The 26,103-nt window shown below is 37.8% G+C and overlaps 1 long non-coding RNA gene across 1 annotated transcript; it reads left to right on the top strand.

Annotated features, from left to right (window-relative positions):
* The first annotated feature begins 924 nt into the window (after nt 1-924).
* On the top strand, nt 925-26,103 carry LOC116556746. Its single transcript, XR_004271140.1, has 4 exons — nt 925-962; nt 9,491-9,574; nt 12,238-12,240; nt 26,091-26,103. It is a non-coding gene; the product is annotated as an uncharacterized LOC116556746 (long non-coding RNA).

Here is a 26,103-nt window from a genome sequence, read left to right as displayed (position 1 = left end):
TATTACCGCTAAACAACACTACAAAGATTGAGGATCAGAGAGACACAAACAAACAAACAAAAATCCTCCTTAGGAAGGAGACAGAATTATGGGGTGAGGTGGTGGATAATGGATTTTGTATTTACATTTTAATACATAATAACATCTAAGTCTGTGTGTATGCATATTATAGAATTATTCTATATTCTATAACTTTTATTCTATATTCTGTATCTTGATGTTTGATGATTTGCTTAGCAGCCTTTCCAAGTTAGTATAGATATATAAACTTCATTTTCTGAAAGCATTATATATTTGATATATTACCATGTGTGGAGGCCCCATAATTATTTAACTTTTCCTTACTGATGGATATTCAGGTTTTTTCTTTCTTTCTTTTTTACAATTACAAACAATGCTACTTTATTGCACATATATTTTGACTCTCCTTTTTTTTTTTTAAATAATGATGTCTACTTTGTCATCCTACTAATTTTATATGTCAAATGCTCTATAAAACTTAGGTTGAAAAATATTTCTGTTGTCTGAATTTTCATTAGAGTTTCAAAGCTAAGGACAATAGGTGTTAGCTATCTATCCCTATATTCTAATATCAGGGCCAAGATACTTCCAGGCATCCTCTCAGAGCTTAGTAAGAAATTTTACTCCCATTACCCCAACCAATCCATAAAGAAGGAAGTTCACTAAAGAAAGATCTTTTGTGAAAAAGAGAATATCTTATAAATATATTAGTAAATTGTTGATCTAATAGAATTTATTCTGGAATTTTTTCTCTCTTGTGTCCTATTTTCAGCTACCATTATCTTCCACTCTCCATTCTTCACCTGAATATAATTTCTGAAGTTGCAGATGTACAGAGCAAGGTGAAAATGTTGGAGAACTAACACCTCAGGTTTCTCAACCAATAACTCTCTGCCATCTTTTTTTTTTTTTTTACTTTAGGTTCTGGGGTACATGTGCGGGTCATGCAGGGTTGTTACATAGGTGTATACATAACCAGGTGGTTTGCTGCCTGTATTCCCCCTTTAACTATATCCGGCATTTCTCCCCATGTTATCCCTCCCCACTGCCCGCTGTTCGTCCCATGTCCCCCCAACTGCCCCCAGTGTGTGATGCTCCTCTCCCTGAGTCCACGTGTTCTTATTGTTCAACACCTGCCTATGAGTGAGAACGTGTGGTGTTTGGTTTTCTGTTCTTGTATCAGATTGCTGAGGATGATGGTTTCCAGATTCATCCAAGTCCCTACAAAGAACACGAACTCATCGTTTTTTATGGCTGTGTAGTATTCCATGGTGTATATGTGCCACATTTTCTTTGTCTAGTCTATCAATGATGGGCATTTGGATTGGTTCCAGGTCTTTGCTATTCTACACAGGGCTACAATGAACATACATGTGTGCATGTGTCTTCATAGTAGAATGATTTATAATTGTTTGGGTATATACCCAGTAAAGGGATGGCTGGATCAAATGGAATTTCTATTTCTAGATCCCTGAGGAATCACCACACTGTCTTCCACAATGGTTGAACTAATTTACACTCCTACCAACTGTGTAAGAGTATTCCTATTTCTCCATGTCCTCTGAGCATCTGTTGTCTTCAGATTTTTCAATGATCACCATTCTAACTGGCATGAGGTAGTATCTCAATGTGGTTTTGATTTCATTTCTCTATTGACCAATGATGATGAGCATTTTTTCATATGTTTCTTGGCTTCATATATGTCTTCTTTTGAAAAGTCTCTGTTCATATCCTTTGCCCACTTTTGAGTGGGGTTGTTTTTTTTTTCTTGTATAACTGTTTTAGTTCTTTGTAGATTCTGGATATTCTTTGTCAGATGGGTAGACTGCAAAAATTTTTTCCTATTCTGTTGGTTGCCAGTTTGCTCTAACGATGGTTTCTTTTGCTGTACATAAGCTCTGCATTTTAATCAGATTCCATTTGTCCTATCTTGGCTTTTGTTGACATTGCTTTTGGTGTTTTAGTCATGAAGTCCTTGCCTGTGCCTTTGTCCTGAATGGTTTTGCCTACGTTTTCTTCTAGTGATTTTATGGTTTATTAGGCTTTATGTTTAAATCTTTAATCCATCTGGGGTTAATTTTAGTGTAAGGTGACAAGAAGGGGAAAAGTTTCTGCTTTCTGCACAGTGCTAGCCAGTTTTCCCAAAACTATTAAACATGGAGTCCTTTCCCCATTGCTTTTGTCAGGTTTGTCAAAGATCAGATGATTGTAGATGTGTGGTGCTCCCTCTGAGGCCTCCGTTCTGTTCCATTGCTCTATGTCTCTGTTTTGGTACCAGCACCATGCTGTTTTGATTACTGTAGCCCTGTAGTATAGTTTGAAGTCTGGCAGCATGATGCCTCCAGCTTTGTTCTTTTTTCTTAGGACTGTCTTGGCTATGTGGGCTGTCTTGTGATTCCATATCAAGTTTAAAGTGATTTTTTTCCAGTTCTTTGAAGAAGGCCATTGGTAGCTTGATGGGGATAGTGTTGAATCTATAAATTACTTTGGGCAGTATGGCCATTTTCACAATATTGATTCTTCCTAACCATGAGCATGGAATGTTTTTCCATCTGTTTGTGTCCTCTCTTATTTCCTTGAGCAGTGGTTTGTAGTTTTCCTTGAAGAGGTCCTTTACATCCTTTGTTAGTTTTATTCCTAGGTATTTTATTCTCTTTGTAGCAATTGTGAATGGGAGTTAGTTCTTGATTTGGCTCTCTGTTTTTCTGTTATTAGTATATAGGAATGCTTGTGATTTCTGCACATTGATTTTGTATCCTGAGACTTTGCTGAAGTTGCTTATCAGTTTGAGAATATTTGGGGCTGAGACAATGGGGTCTTCTAAATATACAATCATCTCATCTGCAAATAGAGACAGTTTGACTTCCTCCTTTCCTAATTGAATGCCTTTATTTCTTTTTCTTGCCTAATTGCTCTGGCTACAACTTCCAATACTATATTGAATAGGAGTGGTGAGAGAAGGCATCCTTGTCTAGTGCCTGATTTCAAAGGGAATTCTTCCAGCTTTTGCCTGTTCGTATGATATTGGCTATAGGTTTGTCATAAATAGCTTTTATCATTTTATGATACATTCTGTCGATACCTAGTTTATTGAGAGTTTTTAGTATAAAGGGCTGTTGAATTTTGTTGAAGGCCTTCTCTGCATCTGTTGAGATAATCATGTGGTTTTTGTCTTTGGTTCTGATTTTGTGATGGATTACATTTATAGACTTGCGTATGTTGAATCAGCCTTGAATCCCCAGGATGAAGCCTACTTGATCATGATGAATAAGCTTTTTGATGTGCTGTTGCATTCAGTTTGCCAGTATTTTATTGAAGATTTTTCATCGATGTACACCACGGATATTGGCCTGAAGTTTTCTTTTTTAGTTGAGTCTCTGCCTGTTTTTGGTATCAGGATGATGGTCTCATAAAATGAGTTAAGGAGGATTCCTTCTTTTTGTATTGTTTGATATAGTTTCAGAAGGAATGGAAACAGCTCCTCTTCTTATGTCTAGTAGAATTAGGCTGTGAACCCATTTAGACCTGGATGTTTTTTGGCTGGAAGACTATTGATTGCTGCCTCAATTTCAGCCCTTGTTATTGGTCTATTCAGGGTTTGAACTTCCTCCTGGTTCAGTCTTGGTAGAGTATAGGTGTCCAGGAATCTTTCCATTTCTTCCAGGTTTACTGGTTTATGTGCATAGAGCTGTTTGCAGTAATCTCTGATGGTAGTTTGTATTTCTGTGGGACCAGTGGTGATATCCCCTTTATCTTTTTTTTATTGCATCTATTTGATTCTTCTCTCTTTTCTTTTTTATTAGTCTGGCTAATGGTCTGTCCATTTTGTTGAACTTTTCAACAAAACAGCTTCTGGAATCATTGATTTTTTTTAAGGTTTTTTTTTGTGTGTGTGTCTCTATCTCCTTCAGTTCAGCTCTGATCTTAGTTATTTCTTGTCTACTGCTAGCTTTTGAGTTTTTTTTTTTTTTTTTTGATCTTCCTCCTCTAGTTATTTCAATTTTGATGATAGGCTGTCAATTTTAGATGTTTCCTTGTTTTTCATGTGGGCATTTATTGCTATAAATTTCCCTCTCAACATGCTTTAAAGGTGTCCCAGAGATTCTGGTAAGTTGTGTCTTCATTCTGATTGGCTTCAAAGAACATCTTTATTTCTGCCTTCATTTCATTGTTTATCCAGTCAACACTCAGAAGCTCGTTGTTCAGTTTCCAAGTGGTTGTGTGGATTTGAGTGTGTTTCTTAATCCTGGGTTCTAATCTGATTGTGCTGTGCTCTGATAGACTGTTTGTTATGATTTCTGTTCTTTTGCATTTGCTGAAGAGTGGTTTGCTTTCAATCATGTCATCAATTTTAGACTAAGTGCGATGTGGTGCTGAGAAAAATGTATATCCTGTGCATTTGGGGTGGAGTGTTCTGTATACATATATTAGGTCCACTTGATCTAGCTCTGTATTCAAGTCCTGGATATCCTTGTTAATTTTCTGTCTCATTGATTTGTCTAATATTGACAGTGGAGTGTTGAAGTCTTCCAGTATTATTTTGTAGAAGTCTAAATCTTGTTTTACGTCATTAAGAACTTGCCTTATGTATCTTGGTCCTCCTGTGTTGGGTGTGTATATATTTAGGATAGTTAGCTCTTCTTGCTGGATTGATCCTTTTACCATTATGTAATGCCCTTCTTTGTCACTTTTGATCTTTGTTGGTTTGAAGTCCATTTTATCAGAGACTGGGATTGCAACCCCTGCTTTTTTTTGTTCTCCATTTGCTTGGTAAATCTTCTCTCATCCCTTTATTTTGAGTCTATGTGTGTCTTTGTATGTGAGATGGGTTTCCTGAATACAGCACACTGATGGGTTTTTACTTTTTATCCAATTTGCCAGTCTATGTCTTTTGATTGGGGTGTTTAGGCCGTTTACATTCAATATTAATATTGTTATTTGTGAATTTGATCCTGCTATTTTGTTACTGGCTGGTTTTCTTGTCCATTAGTTGACTCATTTTCTTCTTTGCATTTTTGGTCTTTGCCATTGGGTATGCTTTTGCAGTGGCTGGTACTTGCTCCTTTCCATGCTTAGTTTTTCTTTCAGGAGCTCTTGTAGGGCTGGTCTGGTGGTGATGAAATCTCTCAGTAATTGCTTGTCCATAAAGGATTTTATTTCTCCTTTACTTATGAAGCTTAGTTTGGCTGGATATGAGATTCTGGATTGAAAGTTCTTTTCTTTAAGGATGTTGAATATTGGCCCCCACTCTCTTCTGGCTTGTAGGGTTTCTGCCAAGAGATCCACTGTGAGTCTGATTGGCTTCCCTCTGTGCGTGACCTGGCCTTTCTCTCTCACTGCGCTTAGCATTTTTTCCTTCATTTCAACCCTGGTGAATCTGACGATTATGTTCCTTGGGGTTGCTCTTCTTAAGGAATATCTTTGTGGGGTTCACTGTATTTCTTGTATTTGACTGTTGGACTGCCTTGCGAAACTTCTGAAGTTCTCCTAGATAATATCCTGGAGTGTGTTTTCCAGCTAGGATTCATTCTCCCAGTCATATTCAGGTACACTGATCAAGCGTAGATTGGGTCTTTTCACATAATCCCATATTTCTTGGAGGCTTTGTTCATTTCTTTTCACTCTTTTTTCCTCTTGTCTTGCCTTCTCTTTTTATTTCATTGAGTTGATCTTCAATCTCTGATACCCTTTCTTCTGTTTGATTGATTTGGCTATTAAAACTTGTGTTTGCTTCACATAGTTCTCGTGCTGTGTTTTTCAATTCCATCAAGTTGTTTATGTTCTAATCTAAGCTGGTTATTCTAGTTAGCATTTCGTTTAACCTTTTTTCAAGGTTTTTGTGTTTTTTTGCATTGAGTTAGAACGTGTTCTTTTAGCTCAGAAAAGTTTGTTATTATCCACCTTCTGAATCCTGTTTCTGTCAATTAATCGCACTCTTTCTTGGTCATGTTGGGTTCCCATGTTGTTGCAGGATTATAATCCATTGAAGGAGAAGAAGTGTTCTGGTCTTTGATGGTTTCATCTTTTTTGTGCTGTTTTTTTCCCCATCTTCGTGGATTTACCTGGCTGTGATCTCAGGAAGCTGCTTAATGAGGTCCCTTGTCTGCCTACTGTGTTCCTAGGGACTCCTTCAGGTAGGCTTCCTGTGTCTTTTTTGTTTACACTGGGAGGTTAGGCCTGCCTCTGCTGGGTGGTCAAGAACACTGTCCCATTACTACGTAGGCTTCCTGTGCTTTTTGTTAAAACACGAAGCCTAGTCCCATCTCTTTAATGGTGAGTTGTGTCTTTCCTCCACAGGGCTGGATCATTCAGGATTCAGCTCAGAGTGAGGCACTGGCCACGTAACTCACTAGAGTTAGTGCTTTAGCCCTCTGGGGTTTGTGGGGGAGGGTAGGGACCCGCTAGCTGCACTATCTGCCTCCCCGCTTTCAGCTCCCTCTCTCTCTCTGGTCATGGGGGAGGGGCCCACCCAGCTGATCTGTCTGTCTTTCCGCTGTAAGCTCCCTCTATCTCCAGGCAGTGGGAGGGGTGTGATAGTTCGGTCTGCAGGTTCTCCTGGCAGGCTTATGGACTTATGCATTTGCTTAGATCTGTGCATCAATGCAGGACACTGTCCTGGATTATTATTCAACTCTGCACTTGTAATTCTCGGTGCTTGACTCACAAAGATCCCTTGTTCTGTGTATTGCTGAGGCTTTGGGGTAAGTGCTGTATCTGGACTGGAGTGCAAGAGCGGGAGCCTGTGACTGAATGGTCAGATGAACTCTCTGGGTGAAGCAGCACCCCTCTCCACCTCAGTCTACCCTGCCTGGGCTTTGCTCACCATCTGACCAGACCCACTGAAATGCACCTGGTACCTGAGTTGGAACTAGGAGATCTCTCAATTTCTGCATCTCTCTCACTGGGTGTTTTGCTCCGGAGTTGTGTCTATTCAGCCATCTTGACCTACACTCCCTTCTCTGCCATCTTTGTATAAGTACGTCAGCTCCCTTGCATCTCAAGTGGAAGAATTGGCAGCTCCTGAGTTACCCCAGGCCCAGTTGTTCGCTGATATTAATTTCTTAATAATAAAAACATTTATTGACTTCCTCTCTTTCCCTTTCTCACTTCCCCTCTTCCATGACAACGTTTCCTTGGATCACTTTTATTTTTTTAAATTTTTAATTGTTGTGAATACATAGTAGGTGTATATATTTATGAGGTACATGATATATTTTGATGCAGGTTGTTATGTGTAATAATTACATCAGAATAAATGGTCTATTCATCACCTCGAGCATTGTCCTTTGTATTACAAACAATCCAATTAGACTTTTTTTTAGTTATTTAAAAATGTACACTTAAATTAAAACACACAATTAAAATCTTTTACCATATTCACCCTGTTGTGCTAGCAAATACTAGTTCATGCTCATTCTTTCTAACTACTTTATTGTACCCATTAACTATCACCATTTCTACCACCACCACCCACACTGCTTTTCCCAGCCTCTGATAAGCATCCTTCTACTCTCTATCTCATACTGCATTTTCTTTATCCATTTGTCAGCTCATGGACAAAGGAGGCTTCCAAATCTTGGCTATTGCAATAGTGCTGCAATAAATATAGGATTACAGATGCCCCTTCAATATCCTGATTTCTTTTCTTTGAGGCCCATACCCAGCAGCGAGATTGCTCTATTGTATGGTAACTACTTTTAGTTTTTTCAGGAACCTTCAAACTGCTCTCCATAGTGGTTGTACTAATTTACATCCCAACCAATAGCATACAAGGGTTCCCTTTTCTCCACATCCTCGCCAGCATTTGTTATTGCCTGTCTTTTGGATAAAAGTCATTTTTATTGGGGTGAGATGATACCTCATTGTAGTTTTGATTTGCATTTCTTTGATGATCAATGACATTGAGGACCTTTTCATATTCCTGTTTGTTATTTGTATGTCTTCTTTTTAGAAATGTCTATTAAGATCTTTTGCCCATTTTTAACCAGATTATTAGATTTTTTTCCTATACAGTTGTTTGAGCTCTTTGTATATTCTGGTTATTAATCCCTTGTCAGCTGGGTAGTTTGCAAATATTTTCTCCCATTCTATGAGTTGCCTCTTCACTTTATTGTTTTGTTGTTGTTTCTGTGCAGAAGTTTTTTGATTTGATGTGATACCATTTGTTCATTTTTGCTTTGGCTGCCTCTGCTTGTGGGTTACTACACAAGAAATTTTTGCTCAGACAAATGTACTAGAGAGTTTCTCCAATATTTTCTTGTAGTAGTTTCATAGTTTGAGGTCTTAAATTCAATTCTTTAATCTATTTTGATTTGTGTTTTAGTATGATGACAGATAGGAGGCTAGTTTTATTCTTCTACATATGTATATCCATTTTCCCCAGCACCATTTATGAAAAAGACTATTTTTTTTCCCCAGTGTATGTTCTTGGCACCTTTGTCAAAACTGATTTCACTGTAATTGTATGGATTTGTTTCTGGGTTCCTTATTCTGTTCCACTGGTCTGTGTGTCTGTTTTTATGAAAGTGCCTTGCAGTTTTGGTTACTATTGCTCTGTAGTATAATTTGAAGTCAGGTAATGTGATTCCTCCAGTTTTGTTCTTTTAGCTTAGGATAGCTTTAGTTATTCTGGATCTTTTATGGTGCTATATACATTTCAGAATCGTTTTTTCTATTTCTGTGAAGAACAACATGTTGGTACTTTGATAGGGATTGTGTTGAATCTGCAAAATGCCTTGGGTAGTATAGACATTTTAACAGTATTGGTTCTTCCAATCCATGAACACGGAATAGCTTTCCTTTTTAAATTTTTGGTGTTCTCTTCAAATTCATTTATCAATGATTTAAAATTTCCATTGTAGAAATCTTTCACTTATTTAGTTAATTCCTACGTATTTCATTGTATTTGTTGTTATTCTAAATGGCATTATTTTCTTGACTTATATTTCAGATTGTTTGCTGGTGGTGTACAGAAATGTTGTTGATTATCGTATGTTGATTTTGTGTCCTGCAACTTTACTTAATTTATTAACCAGTTCTAGTAGTTTTTTAATGGAGTCATTAGGATTTTCCAAATGTAAGATTATATCATCTGCAAACAAGGATAATTTGACTTCTTCCTTTCCAACTGAGGTGCCCTTTGTTTCCCTCTCTTATCTGGTTGCTCAGGATAAGACTCTCAGTACTGTGTTTAATAACAGTGATGAATATGGGCATCCCTGTCATGTTTCAGATCTTAGAGGAAAGGCTTTCAGTTTTTTTCCTATTCAGCATGATACTAGCTGTGTGTCTGTCATATATGGCTTTGGTTATGTTGATATAAGTTCTTTCCATACCCAGTTTTTTGAGGGTTTTTACCATCAAGGGATGTTGAATTTACCAAATGCTTTTACAGCATCAATTGAAATGATCATATGGTTTTTATTCTTTATCCTGTTGATGTGATATATTATACTGATTGAGTGTGCAGGTTTGTTATATAGGTAAACTTGTGCCATGGGGGTTTGTTGCACAGACTGTTTAATCACCCAGGTTTTAAGCTTAATACCCTTTAGTCATTTTTCATAATCTTCTGCCTCTTCTCACCCTCCAACCTCTGAGTGAACCCAGTGTGTTATTCTACTCTATGTGTCCATGTGTTCTCATCATTTAGCTCTTACTTATAAGTGAGAACAAATGGAATTTTATTTTCTGTTCCTGCATGAGTTTGCTAAGGATAATGGCCTCTATCTCCATTCATGTTCCAGCAAAGGATATGATCTCATTCTTTTTTATGGTTGCATAGTATTCCATGGTGTATATGTACCAATATTTTTTTTATCCAGTCTTCAGGACCTGAATTCAGCACTGGATCAAGTGGACCTGATGTACATCTACAGACCTCTCTACCCTAATACAACAGAATATACATTCTCATTGCCATTTGGCACATACTCTAAAATTGATCACATAATCAGAAGTAAAAACTCCTCAGCAAATTCCAAAAATCTGAAATCATAAGGAAGAATCTCTCAGACCACAGAACAATCAAATTGGAAATCAAGACTGAGAAATTTACTTTAAACATTACAATTACATGGAAGTTGAGTAACCTACTCCTGTATGACTTTTTGATTAAATAATGAAATTAAGGCAAAAATCAAGAAGTTCTTTGAAATTAATGAGAACAAAGATACAACATACCAGAATCTCTGGGACACTGCTAAGGCAATGATAAGAGGGGAATTTTTAGCCTTAAATGCCCATGTCACAAAGTTAGAAAGATCTCAAATTAACAACCTAACGTTACAACTAAAAGAACTAGAGAACCAAGAGCAAAGAAATCAAAAAACCAGCAGAAGACCAGCAATAAGCAAAATCAGAGCTGAAATGAAGGAGATTGAGACATGAGAAAACATTCCAAAGATCAACAAATCCAAGAGCTGGTTTTATAAAAAAAATAATAAACTAGATAGACCACTAGCTAGACTAATAAGGAAGAAAATAGAAAATATTCAAATAAACACAAACAGAAACAACAAGGAGGATTTTACTACTGACCCCAAAGAAATACAAACAACCATCAGAGAATATTATGAACACTTCCATGCATATAAACTATAAAATCTAAAAGAAATGGATGAATTTCTGGACAAATACAGCCTCCTAAGGCTCAACCAGGAAGAAATTGAATCCCTAAACAGGCCAATAATAACTCTGGAATTGAGCCAGTTATAAATTGCTTACAACCAAAAAAAAAAAAAAAGGACCAGGTCCAGATGGATTGATAGCTGAATTTGACCAGATGTACAAAGAGGAGCTGGTACCATTCCTGCTGAAATTATTTCAAAAAATTGAGGAGGAAGGACTCTGTCCTAACTTATTCTGTGAGGCCAGAATTATCCTGATACCGAAACCTGATGGAGACACAACAAAAAACAAAACTTCGGGCCAAGATCCTTGATAAATATCAGTGCAAAAATCCTCAACAAAATACTTGCAAACTGAATCCAGCAGCACATCAAAAAGCTAATCCAGCATAACCAAGTGGGCTTTATCCCTGGAATGCAAGGTTAGTTCAACATAGGCAAATTAATAAATGTGATTGATCACATAAACAAAACTAAAGATAAAAATCACATGATTGTCTCAGTACATGCAGAAAAGGCCTTTGTTAGAAATTCAACAACCCTTCATGTTAAAAGCTCTTAATAAACTAGGTATAGAAGGAATATACCACAAAATAATAAGGATCATCTATGACAAATTGACAGCCAATATTATACTGAATGGGCAAAAGCTGGAAGCATTCCCCTTGAAAACTGGCACAAGACAAGGAATTTCTTTTACCACTCCTATTCAACACAGTATTCAAAGTCATGGCAAGGGCAATTAGGCAAGAGAAAGAAATAAAGGGCATCCAAATTGGAAGAGAGGAATTCAAACTATCACTGTTTGCAGAAGATGATTCTTTTTTTTTTTTTTTTTTTTGAGACTATGTTTCACTCCTGTCACCCTGGCTGGAGTGCAGTGATGTGTTCTCAGCTCACTGCGAACTCTGCCTCCCAGGCTCAAGCAATTCTCCTGCCTCAGCCTCCCAAGTAGCTGGGATTACAAGGGTGCACCACCACGCCTGACTAATTTTTTATTTTTAGTAGATATGGGGTTTCATCACATTGGCCAGGCTGGTCTTAAACTCCTGAATTCAGGTGATCCACCCATCTCAGCCTCCCAAAGTGCTGGAATTACAGGCTTGACCCACTGCACCCAGCTGATGATTCTATATCTAGAAAACTCCATAGTCTCAGGTTCAAAGCTCCTTAAGCTGATAAACAACTTTAGCAAAGTCTGTATACAAAATCAATGTGGTAAAGTTCTTTTAAATATGTTTTTGAATTTAGTTCACTAGTATTTTTAGAGGATTTTCACATCAACATTTATCAGCGATATTTGCCTATAGTTTTGTTTCATTTTTTCCTGATGTTCCTTTTTCTGGTTTTGGTATCAGAGAAATACTGGCCTCATAGAATGGTGTGGAAGTATTTCCTCCCCCTCAATTTTTTGGAACAGTTTGAGTAGGATTGGCATTAGCTCTTTAAATGTTTGGTAGAATTCAGCAGTGAGGCCAACAGGTTCTGAACTTTTCTTTACTGGGAGACTTTTTATTATGGCTTTGATCTCATTACTAGTTCCTGATATGTTCAGATTTTGGATTTCTTCATGGTTAAATCTTGGTAGGTTGTATGTGTCTAGGAATTTATCCACTTCTAAATCTTCCAATTTGTTGGCATATGTATTTGAAGGGTTTTTTTTTTTCTTTTTTAATGTAGTTGCTTATATCTATATACTACCATTTTAGTACTGCTTTCACTATATCCCATAGGTTTTGGTATGTTGCATTTCCATTATCATTTTCTATTTTCTTCTTTATTTCTTCATTAACCCACTGGTTGTTCAGGAGCATATTGTTTAATTTCCATTTGCTTGTATAGTTTCCAAAATTCCTATTGTTATTGATTTCTAATTTTATTCCATTTTGGTCAGAGTAGATGCTTTACATCATTTCAAATTTTGGAGATGTTTTAAGCCTTGTTTTGCTACCTAACACATAATCTATCCTTTAGAATAATTCATGTGTGGAGGAAAAGAATATGTATTCTGTAGCCACTGGATTAAATGTTCTGTAAATATCTATTAGGTCTATTTGGTCTGCAGTGCAAATTAAGTCCAATGTGTCTTTGTTGATTTTCTGTCTGGAAGAGCTGTCCAATGTTGAAAGTGGAGTGTTGAAGTCTCCAGATATTATTTAATTGAGGTTCACTTCCTTTTTTAGCTCTAATAATATTTGCTTTATATATCTGGGTGCTCCAGTGTTGGGTGCACCTCTATTTACAATTGTTACATCCTCTTGTTGAATTGACCTATTTATCCTTATATAGTGAATTTCTTTGTCTCATTTTATAGTTTTTGTCTTGAGGCTATTTTTATCTGATAGACTTCAAGACAAAAGATAGAAGTATAGCTATTCTTGCTCTTTTTGTTTGTTTGTTTTTGTTTTTGTTTTTCATTGGCATGGCATATCTTTTTCCATCCCTTTATTTTCAGTCTACATGTATCTTTATAGGTGAAGTGTGTTTCTTAAGGCAACAGATCATTGGGTCTTGGTTTTTTGAGGGGGGCCATTCAGCATTGTATGTCTTTTCATTGAATAGTTTAGTCCATTTACATTGAATGTTATTATTGATAAGTAAGAACTTACTCCTTCCATTTTCCTATTTGTTTCCTTGTTGTTTTGTAGTCTCCTTTTCCTTCTTTCCTTATTTTCTTTCTTTTACTGAAGGCGATTTCCTCTGCTGGTATGATTTAATTTCTTGCTTTTTATTTTTTGTGTATCTGTTGTATGTTTTTTGATTTGAGGTTATCATGAAGCTTGCAAATGCTATCTTATCACCCATTATTTTAGGCTGATAACAACATTACTTGCATAAGCAAACAAATAAAAAATAAGCAACAACAACAAAAAACTAATAACAACTCTATATCTTAACTTTGTCTCCCTGTTTTTTTTATCTTTTGTTGTTTTTATTTATAACTGTTGTACTGTCTTGAAAAGTAGTTGTAGTTATTAATTTTGATTGGTCCATCTTTTAGTCTTTCTGTGAGTAGTTTGTACACCACAGTTATAGGGTTATAATATTCTGTTTTTCTGTTTACTTACTGTTACCAGTGAGTTCTGTATCTCCAGATGATTTCTTAGTGCTTATTAACAGATTTTTCTTTCTGACTAAAATACACCCTTTTGCATTTCTTGTAGGACAGGTCTGATGTTGATAAAATTTCTCAGCATTTGTTTGCCTGAGAAAGGCTTTATTTCTCTTTAATTTTTAAATGAGATTTTTATAGAATGTGTCATTCTCGGATAAAAGCTTTTTCCCTCAGCACTTTAAGTATGTCATTCCATTTTGTGCTGGCCTGTAAGGTTTCCACTGAGAAATCTGCTTGCAGTGATATTGGAGCTCCATTGTATATTATTTGTTTCCTTTCTTTTCCTGTTTTTAGGATTCTTTCTTTATGTTTGACTTTTGGGAGTTTGATTATTAAATGCCTTGTAGTAGTCTTCTTTGGGGCCAAATCTGCTTAGTGTCTTATATCCCTCTTATACTTGAATGTTGATATCTTTCTCTAGGTTTGAGAAATTCTTTGATATTATCCCTTCGAATACACTTTTTATCTCTATCTCATTCTCTAATTCTTCTTTAAGGTCAATAACTCTCACACATGATCTTTTGAGGTCATTTTTTAGATCTTGTAGGGGTCCTTTGTTCTTTTTACTTTTAACTTCTCTGAATGTCTATTTTCAAATAACATGTCTTCAATCTTACTAATTCTTTCTTCTGTTTGATCAATTCCTCTGTTAAGAGACTCTGATGCATTCTTCAGTATGCCAATTGCATTTTTCATCTCTAGAATTTCTGCTTGATTCTTTTTTAAATTATTTCAATCTCTTGGTCAAATTTATCTAATAGAACTCTGCATTCCTTCTCTGTATTATCTTGAATTTCCTTGAGTTTCCTCAACACAGAGATTTTGAATTCTCTGTCTGAAAGGTAACATATCTCTGTTTCTACAGGATTGGTCCCTAGTACCTTATTTGGTTCACTTGGTGAAGACATGTTCTCATGGATGGTCTTGATGGTTGTGGATATCTCTCTCTGTGTCTGGGCATTGAAGAGTTAGGTATTTATTGTAGACTTCATAGTTTGGGCTTGTTTGTCCCCACGCTTTCTTGGAAGGCTTTTCTGGTATAATCAAAGGCACTTAGGCCCCAATTCCAATAAGGCTGTGGTTTTTGTAGATTCATAGATGCACCACCTTGGTGGTCTTAGATAAGATCTGGAAAAATTATCTAGATTAATAGGTAGTGATACTTGCAATCTTCTCTTACTTTCTCACAAACAATTGAGTTCTCTCTCTCTCTGTGCTGAGCCACCTGAATCTGGGGATAGGGTGACACAAGCATGCCTGTGGCCACCACCAGTGGGACTGTGCTGGGTCAGACCTGGAGCCAGCACAGAACTGGGTCTTACCCAAGGCCCACTATGACCACTAACTGACTATGACCCTGAGGTTCTATGATCCACGGGTGGCAAAGCCAGCCAGGCTTGTGTCCTTCCCTTCAGGGCAGCAAGTTCCTTCAGGCTCTGGGCAGGTCCAGGGATGCCATTCTTGAGCCAGGGACTGGAGTCAAATACTTTAGAAATTTACATGGTGTTCTATTCTACTGCAGATGAGTGGGCACTCAGACCATGAAACACAGTTTTTCCCACTCTTCCCTCTCCTTTCCACAAGCAGAGGAGTCTTGTTCTGTGGCCATCACCACCACAGGCCCATGGGGAGTACTGCCATGTTACTACTGTGATATTGTGCTGGCCTAGAGCCAGAACCTGAGCAATGCCATTTTTATAAAATGCAAAACTGTTTTTTAAATAAGTTGCAATGGCTGCCCCATTCTCCTCACAATAACTACTGGCCTTGGCCTCTGTAAATAGAACTGCTAGTTTGTTCTGCAAACTATGTAAAGCTGCTTACCTTTTCTTATCAGTAACTGCTAAAATCTGTGACTTCTATCACCACCCAGACAATGTGTAAACAAATGTGTACCTTGACTTCTGTAAACCACTGAAGTAACAAACGGAATGACAAAAGTCCCCTGGACCTTGGAATGTCCGGAGACCTCCGCCCTTGTCTCCACCCAGGAGGTGAATTACAGAATCCCCTGGACCTTGGAGTGTCCGGAGACCCCCACCCTCGTCTCCGCCCAGGAGGTGAATCACAGAATCCCCTGGCCCTTGGAATGTCCGAAACCTTTTCATCTTCATCCCCGCTCCTCACCCCTACTCCCAAGGTGGTTTTTCGGGTATAAAAAGTCTTGGCACCCTCCTTTTGATGCCACAGGTTGGAGAGACATGAGTCCTCTGTGGTCGCTGGCATAATAAATGACCCTGCAATCTGGCATACTTTTGTCTTGGTGCTAACTTTCTACGCTCGATCCAATACAACACTACCAATGTTCACTTAAGGCCCAAAGACTCTTCAGTTAGCTTGTGGTAAATGCTGCTAGGACTACAACTCACCCTTCAAGGCAGTGGGCTCCCCTCTGTCCCAGGGCAGGTCCAGAAATCCTGTACAAGGCCTAGACCTAGAATCAGGGACCCTAAGAACCCCTTTGTGCTCTACCCCACTGTGACTGAGCTGGTACCTATGGTGCCAGACAAAGTTCTCTTTACTTTTCCCTGTTCTTTTCTCAAGCAAAAGGAATGTCTCACCTTAGCCACCACAGCTCAGAGTGTGCTCGGTCTCATCTGAAGCCACCACATCTGAGAGTCTCACCCAAGGCCCATAGCATACTATCTGGGTATCACTGCTGGTTACTCAGGGCAAAAGGGCTATTTAGACAGTAGGTGATGTGTCCTGCCAAGACTGGGCCCTTTCTTTTAAGACAATGGGTTCCCGCCTGGCCCAGGGTGTGTCTAGAAATGTTTCGGAGCTAAGACCTATAAAAGGGGCCTCACATCTGTGACTGGTGCCCTATTTGATATGGTTTAGGTGTGTCCCCACACTAATCTGATCTTGAATCCCCACATGTTGTGGGAGGTACCCAATGGGAGGTAATTGAATTATGGGGTTGGGTATTTCCTATGCTGTTCTTATGATAGTGAATAAGTCTTATGACATCTGATGGTTTTAAAAATGGGAGTTTCCCTGCACAAGCTCTCTCTCTCTTTGCCTGCTACTTTCCAAGTAAGACATGACTTGCATCTCCTTGCCTTCTGCCATAATTGTGAGGCCTCCCCAGGTGTGTGGAACTGTAAATCTACTAAACCTCTTTCTTTCATAAATTGCCCAATCTCAGCTACGTCTTTATCAGCAGCATGAAAATGGACTAATACACTATTCTACTGTGGGTGAGCTAGTATCCAAGAATCCAAGACAAATTCTTTACTTTTCTCTCTCCTGTCTTCAAGCAGAAGGAAGGAGCCTTTTTTGATCCATGATCTGTGTAGCCTGGGTCTGGGGGGAAGGATGGCACAAGCACTCTCTTATATGCTTTGTGTGTGTGTGTGTGTGTGTGCGCGCGTGCGCACCTGTGCATGACGTAAAAACTTTATTTACAGCTGAACCAGAGCATTGCCATTAAGCAGTGTTACAGTTCTTTCTTAGGTATTTCAGCCTATGACTCCACATAATCATTTTAGAAAACCTACTAAAGCTAAACACGTTAAGACTCAGAAATGAGCACATATGTCCACAAAATCAGAAATATAAGAATATTTATAAGAGCTTTATTCATAATAGCCAAATGCTGAAAATATACAAATGCTAGTGAACAAAAGAATGAGTAAGTAAATGGTACTGTATTCATGCAATGGAAATCTATATAACAAAAAGAACAAGCTGCTGGTACACATAACAACATGGATGCACCCCCACATATTTTATGTTGAGTGAAAGAAGCCAGATACAAAAGAATGCATATGTATTCTCTGCCTCCCAGGTTCAAGTCATTCTCCTGCCTCAGCCTCCCAAGTAGCTGGGATTACAGGCATGCACCACCACACCCGGCTAATTTTTGTATTTTTAGTAGAGATGAGGGTTCACCATGTTGGCCAGGCTGTTCTTGAACTCCTGACCTTGTGATCCACCCACCTCAGCCTCCCAAAATGCTGTGATTATTGGTGTGAGCCACAGAAGTGTTAGTTTTATAAGAAATCTAAGGCTTAACATCTAAATACAGGCTCCTATTTTTTATTTATCTTATTATTCTACACAGCAAAAGTGCCATGAGGATTATCATAGGCCTTAAAAATATCTTCAGAGGCAATATAGTCTGGTAATTAACAGACTCCCCCATGTCCTAGAAGTATGACCTTGAGCAATAGCCTTGGTTTGGAAATAATATTTCCAGTGATTAAATATGTTATATGTTTATAAGGCTTGGAGTAGTGCCTGGCACATAGTATGTGATAATACATGTAATGTCTTCATCATTTAAAAGAAATCGGATGGCAAGCATGGAAGAAATTCAACTAGCTTGATGTTTCCTTTCTAATACAGATATGTCTCAACTTTTATGACTTACCATTGTAAATAAGAATGCATTTTTCCAAAACAGCTATATTCTCTCTTGTGTAAATTCCTTTAGAAACAGAGACTCTGGAGTTCTGTTGCACAGTAGGGGGATTATAGTCAATTATAATGTATTGTATACCCCAAAATAGCTAGAAGAGAGAATTTTGAATGTTCTCGCCACAAAAAAATGACAAGTGTTTGAGGTGATGGATATACTAATTACCCTGATTTGATCATTACATAATCTACATACATATTGAAACATCACACTGTTCCCCATAAATATATATACTTATTATTTAACAATTAAAAATGAAATAAATCTTATAAAAACAGCTACTCTATGGGTATAATAATCTTATGACATACATGTATGTTCTAAGGCTGAGAAGTAAGCAGAACTCCCATAGCTGATCTGCAAATCTGTAAGTGGGAGAAGAAATTCTTATTGTTGTATATCATTGAATTTAGGTATGGTTTGTTAAATAACATTATATGTCAACAGCTGATTAATTCACTTGGTAGCTTATAGTCTAGAGCAGAAGTTGGCTAACTATTCCCTGTTAGCCAACTCTGACTCATGGCCTATTTTTGTATAGTTCATGAGCTAATAAGTGGTTTTTACATTTTAAAAGTGTTGTTTAAACAAAAGAGAATATGCACCAAAGACCTTATAGGACCTGCAAAGCCTAAAATTTTTATTGTGTGGTTCTTTATAGAAGTAAAAAGTTGCTGATTCCAGTCTAGAGGAAACAGTAAGGAAGAGGAAAGAGAAATTCTCATTATTGCCATGGCAAAGGCACATTTTTGTGGACTACATCTCTGCCCGGATGGCTGTCTCTAACTGGATTTTGCCAATATATTGCTGAGTAAGTAGAAGACCACTGCATTTTGGAGAGGTCGTATGTGTATGTGTATGTATGTGTATGTGTATGTGTATGTGATATGGTTTGGCTCAGTTCCCACCCAGCTCCCCCCACACAAATCTCATCTCAAATTGTGATCCCTGTGGGTTGAGTGAAGGATCTGGTACAAAGTGAATGGATCATGGAGGCAGTTACCCCCATGCTGTTCTTGTCATAGTGAGTGAGTCCTCATGAGATCTTACGATTTTAAAGTGTGGCGCTTTTTCCCTTGCTCTCTCTCTCCCTCCTGCCACATTGTGAAGGAGGAGGTGCTTGCTTTTGCTTCACCTTCCACCATGATTAAAGTTTTCTGAGGCCTTCCCGGCCATGTGAAACTGGAAGTCAATTAAAGCTCGTTTCTTCATGAATTACCCAGTCTTGGGTAGTTCTTTATGGCGATGTGAAAAGGAACTAATACAGTATGTATGTTGAGGGACAGGTAATTGTAGTGGTTTCTGTAGCCCATTGACATAAACAACTGCTGGCCATGAGCAGTGTTCCTAGGAGGAAGCACTGTTCACAGGGATAATTGGGGGAGAAACCAGCACAAACCTTATAAACTAGAAATAATTTCTGCAGGTCTGATAGCAACTCATGGCCTCTCTCTTGAACTACATTTAGTTAAGAACAACTCCCAAGCCCTTCCTACTTTTTTTCTCCTACAGAACTATTTATACATTTGTTGTTCCTTGATGTACACTGGCAGTGCTGGCTATTGGAAAATATGATGAAAAAATGTCCTACAGCAGACTGAGCATGTGCTAGTACATGCAGCTCCTGACATTTGTTTGTCTGCTTTGACAGATGTTATTGAATGAGCAGGTAAAGACAGTGAGAAGTGAAGCAGAGACATTTAATAGACAGCATCACATTAGCAGAACCATTAACAACTGGCAATGAAAAGTAGCTACTGTTTGTATCCAGATGTCTATATTAGAAGGCAAAATAGTTCTATATATACTACCACTCTACTGGTAGAGAAAGACCCTGGAGGGACATGGGTCATTATCTGCAGTACTTACATGATATGACCATCATTGTTTTTGAAAAAAAAAAAAAAAAAAAAAAAAAAATCTTTAATCTACCTTTGGAAACTTTAATTCTAACCTACCTTTGGCACTTCCTCTTACCAAAATGTTACGTATGGCTGTGCAAGTGTTGTAACACTAGATTGTTTCTTTATCAAAACTTATAACTTATATTGATTATGTTTTGTGATACATTATTTTGTTTAAATGTAATGTGTGTGTATATACACACGCACAAGCACACACACATATATATAAATGGTTTATCTTTGAAGTATATATATATATGTATGTTATGCCCAAGAAATAAATGTCACTTTTAGAAAATCTAGAAAGCAGAGTTTGCTTGGGACATAAATATAGTTGTCTGCCTCTCTCTGCCTAGACGGTCTCTCATTATTGTTATTTTATACCTCATTCTAGGCTTTGCTGACACTGATTTGTCAATACACCATTTGAGCCTTAAGTTTGTTCTGATTTTTAAAAAATCTGGAGCTATATACTTGTTATTTGGAACCGCATTGTACTTTTATTTGTAAGAACAGAAGGAAACTGCAAAATAGTTATTGACCTGAAAATAACATATATTTTTAAAAACAGGGACTGTGTAGATATAATAATCTTAGGGAAGAAGTGTGTGTTTTTTAGGTGAGTCTGATAGCATTTATGAAATACTTTGATCTGGTTCTATGCTTGTCTCTGAAGCTCTTGTAACCTCAGTTAAGCCAGCTTACCTGGATTTTTCTGTAAGATCTATCTCAGGCCTTTGTGAGGTGATGTGAGAGATACCAAGAACGATCCTTTCACCCCAACATATCACGTCAACTAGATGCTTGAAGTGCAGGTGGTATTTGGGAAAAATGAGAGAGCCTTTTCAGAGTCCTGGAAACCCCTAAAGATAAACCTATTAAGTTTCACACTTTTGACTGGAGTGGGTTTCAAGGGTCATGGGAAGTGGACAAAATAACTTGCCTTTAAACTTTCCCCTTGGAAATAAGACATTATTTGTGACTTGCCTTCAGTTCTCTAGAGAGAAATCACATTTGGGCAGGAGGAATATTGTCAATAGTGGAACACCTTTGACATCAGGATGAAGGGTTTACTATTCTGGGAAGATAGAGTGCAGCCTTCCTCAAAGACAAGGAAGTAGGCTTGGTAAACTTCAAATGGCCATTCTGCTTCTTAGGCGTGATGTCTTGGCTCCTAAAGGATTCTGTTTAATCACAGTTTTCCATGACTATTTAATCACATTTTCATAATAAAGCATTTTATTTAATATGTACTTGATTGACCTTCAGCCTTTTTATGTTTCAATCTAGCTTTCCATTCCATCTCCATGCAATTTCATCCCATCCCATTCTATCATATTCCATTATTTTTCATTCTATTCCATCCCATTCCATTTCACCCCTCTCCACAACTACCTGTTGATTATCTACTCTGTACAAAGCATTGTTGCGTGCTCTGAGTTAGGAGGTGAAGTGGGCATTGTAAAACCTTCAATGAGCATAAGATCCAATTGGAGAGACCAGTCATATGAAACAAACAGTAAATAACACAAAGTCACATAAAACAAAGTGATCATTTTTGAATACAAAATCAGTATTCCAAAGAAAAGAAAGGAAATGTAGGCTTCAGTGATTAGATGTGGCTTTAGGCAAAAGATGAACTTAAATTCAGACCTGATAGATGAGGAAGTTTTGTAGAAACAGAAAGGAAGAGGGAAGGATTTCAGGATAAGGGAAGCAAATTTGTAAAGAAATGTACAGTTGAGGGGGAATCATTTTGTCTCTCTCATATGCTTGTCACAGCCCATAAAATGGTAACCTCTACTCTGGAGAGAGTATTGAAGAGAATGTGTTCATTCTTCTTTGTTCTTCTTATACAGTGTTCTCCATGTGAACATGAATTACTTACCTGAGTGGTGAATTGTTAGACTATGACAACCCTGCATCCATGCTTCTCTACGGGACTGAGCTGATAGGTTAGAAATCATTAGGTTGGTGTGCATTTTTTTTAATTGGCCCATCTGTGCTTGACCAAGTAGGAGGCAGGCCAAGTTTCCCTGTCTAGCTGAGCACCTTCTTTGCAGATCCAGTTCCCCTTGTGTGGGTTCCAAGATCTAGATTTGGGGTAGAGAAGTAGAAAGTCCATTCTGGCTTTAGATTTCAGCCAAACTCGCCAAGGCATCTTTAGTTAGAAATAAAGCTGGTATTTTCATCCCTATTCCATTCCTATATACTTCTACCAATTGTTTCAAAATTCAGAGGGACACACTATAAATAATCATCACTTGTGGACCACAGCTTAAGGCATTCATGAACGTAGACTGTTTGAGGTGGGTGGAAGCGAAAGAGACAATGAAGAGAGAAGACTAGTCAGTCAGAGAGCTTGTGGCAAAAAAAAAAAGAAAGAAATAGGTGATGAGCTAGGATTAGAAGGAAGCAAAGACAGACTGCAGAAGGCCTTGATTGCCAAAATATGGATAAGAATGGTCACAGCCTAGCTGCTACAAGAGAAGTATAAAATTAATTTCAACATAATGAGCTATTATAAAGATGTTTTCCAAGAATGGGAGAGGCTAACTCTGTTTGGAAAGTACATGAGGAAATGAAGCTTGAGGAGGGTGGAATAATCTTGGAAGGTTTTACAAAGGCGGAGCATTCCAAAAGCCAAAGATAGTCCTGTCTGTCAGCAGCATCTCTCCCCACTGCACACCACCATCTCTAGCTCAGCAGCTGCTTGGGAAATAGAAAAAGATGAACCTGAAAAAGTAGGCAGAAGAGAGTGTTAAAGAGGTTGTGTTAGGTGCTGGAGGCAGGAAGAAGCCTGTGGAGTTTATTTCATTGTACAAACTCATACATTATGGCACAGACGATTTAGGAGCCATGAGAATGTGTCCCTCAGGGCCAGGAACAGACATACCCACCATGTGAAACCTGAAATGACCTTAGTTGGAAAGAGTTCTTCGAAGGGGAAGAGAAGTGGCTTTGCTGTTGATTCTATATGCAGTAAGTATTTCTTCACTCAAGGAGGCTTTCTTTGGAGGTGCCTGCTTGTTAATCTTTTAGCGGGCACCTGCTACTACTGGTGCCAGGAGAAGCTTTGGAAAGAGTACAGTGTCTGCAGAGAGGCTTCAGTGAAGATGTGTTTTTGGCTGCAAACAAAGAATGGAAGCAGATATGGGGGAAAGGAAGAATTTGCTGCCTATCTTCGCAACTCAGTCATAATTGGTTTCTCTTTTCCTTTCTAGCATTTTTCTAGCTGTCTCTATTTCATAGCTTAATTAATGGGAAACATTGCTGAGAGTCCTTGAATATTACCAAAGATCTGGAAGGTAGGATCTGGAGGTGATTTTAAAAATTTTCAAACTTGGTGATTATCTTTAAGATATTTCAGGGGAGAATGGAGGATAAAACAAGAACCCTGAACTCTGCTTATATATCACTTTTCCAGTGACAGCCTTATTTAGTAGGGCACTCCCCACCTTCTTCATCTCACTTCCCACTCCAGTCCTTGGTCCCTTTCAATAGACTCTATGACTTATTATGTTATTTACTGTTTCTCTCTCACCCGAATATAAATTACTTGAGAGCAGGGATTTTTGTGTTTTATTCACAACTATAATCTCGGTGCCTAGAACACTGTCTGGTGCATAGAAAACATCAATTAATATTTGTCATATTTGTTTCATTTTGTATGAGCGCAGAAAGTGCAGGAGACATAGTCAGCCCTCGCCCCACCCCTATACCTTCATTGGCTACTCCTCAGTGAACACTAGCCTGACCTACAACTTCCAGGACTTGTATGTCTTTACCTAAGGGATTTCTTTGGCTATCACAGCCTGTTCTTCTCTGCAGCATATGACAGGCAAGAAGGCAAAGAATTAAGACTCTCCAGGTGGAGACCTCAGCTACTGGCTGACTAATGGGAGTTAGTGAAATAAAACCTTGGCTTTCCTCCATCCTCTCATTTGATATAACTCTGAGGTATGTAACTCTGAGGTGCATGTTCTACATGAACTTCCTTAGTGCAATTAAATCTAGTTGCCCACAGGGCCACTTTCTTGGAACATATATCTTGTATTAGCTTTTATTCCCTGCCCTATCTCATTTTCCCACTCCCCTATTAGTGTTTCCTGGGATCATCTCTCAAATAAACCATTTGAGCTCTGATTCTTACTTCAAGGATTAATCCTAAGGGAACCCAAATTAAGATATAAAGTGTTAAAAAATGTTTAAACTAATTCATGATTATGTTCTTATATACCTTTTACATGTATTGGAGTAGGCAGGAAACTGATAGGCTATAGCTGAATTTTGCCTGAAAGTGGGGGATGTGGGGGGGGCAATATTTGAATACATTCACATATGTGGCATGTACTTGACATCCACATATTTTCCCAGAGTTTCACTATTCTCTATTGTATTACCCCTACTGACTTCACAAACTTCACTCCCCACCTGGATCTTGTAGACCAGAGGTCTACAAACGTTTTCTATAAAATAGCAGATAGTAAATATTTTAGGTTCTGTGGGCCATGTGATCTCTGTCACACCTACTCAATTCTGTCATCATAGTGTGAAAGCACTTATACAATACCTAAATGAATGAACATGGCTATGTTCCAATAAAACTTTTTATGGACACTAAAATTTAAATTTTATATAATTTTCCTATGTCACAAAGTATTATTCTTTTGATTTTTCAACCATTTAAAAATGTAACAATTATTCTTATTTCCAGAGCTGTACAAAATTAAGCAAAATGTTGGAACTAGCCAGTGAGCTATAGTTTGCCTACCCCTGCTATAGGCATTCACATTGAAACTTTTGGCTCTGGAGAGTGTGTTCTGAGAGGCAGCACACTGAATTAAAAAGCACAACTAAAAAGGCTTTGATGTTACATCCGTACAATGGAATATTATTCAGCAATAAGCAGACATGCATTGACACATGCTACAACGTGAACAAAGCTTGGAAACATTATGCTAAGTGAAAAAAGTCAGCCACAAAAGACCACATATTGTGTAGTTCTGTTTATATGAAATGACCAGAATAGGCAGATCCATAGAGACTAAAGTAGATTATTGGTTGCCTAGATCTGGGGGTGTGTGGGATGGAGGAACAGAAAAGTTAATATTGATGAAAGCTGACTTTCTTCTTGGGATAATGAAAATGCCGTAAAGATTGTGCTGATAGATAAACTCTGTGGACATATTAAGATCCATTGAATTGCACACTTTAAATGAGTGAAGTATATGGGATGTAAATTTTATTGCAATAACACTGTTTCTAAAGAAGACTTTGATGTCTGGCAGATTTGGAGTTGAGTTTTTACTGTTCAGTATGCTTGCCATGTATGAGCCAAATGAGTTGTACAGGTAAACCTAAGGAGAAAGGAAAAGAAGAAGGATGAATCCCTTGAGTCTGATTTCTCACTCAAATGAGAGCATAGAGGTGAGAGTGAGGAGTATTTTAGTCTGGGGAGCAGAGAGAGTAAAGTACAGCAATAAATAATAATAACTTTTCCTTATAGAGCACTTACTACCTACAACGCCAGTTCCTTTACTAGGTATTTTGGCTCCATTATCTTTTATTTTTCAATTATTCTTCATGGTAGTTATTATTAACTCCATTTTGCAAAAGAAAAAGGCAAGGCCCAGAAGGATTAAATGATTCACCCAAGATCACCCAGCCTAGTAAGTCCAGACATAGAATCCAAATCCAGGTCTGTCTTCATCCAGAGATTGTACAACTTCCAATAATAATATATTAATCATAGCAAACACTTGCATATGGCTTGTTATATGCCAGACATAATTCTAAACTCTTTGCATATAATAGCTCATTTAAATAACACTGAGGGAATGCTGGCTGAAAAAAATTATAGTGTGTTATGGACTTATTGAAAAAGGAAGATTTGAAAAACATATTTCTTAAAGTTCTCCAAGTTTCCTAAAATTGAAAAATCAGATATCATCATTATCTGTGTGTAAATTAGAATTTTTTTGACAGGGTATTATTAGAGTTATTTTCCTT

The sequence above is a fragment of the Sapajus apella genome, unplaced genomic scaffold, assembly GCF_009761245.1.
Source record: "Sapajus apella isolate SASKATOON/1434 unplaced genomic scaffold, GSC_monkey_1.0 scaffold17, whole genome shotgun sequence".
NCBI lineage: Eukaryota > Metazoa > Chordata > Mammalia > Primates > Cebidae > Sapajus > Sapajus apella.
This window is presented reverse-complemented; position numbering and strand designations above follow the sequence as displayed.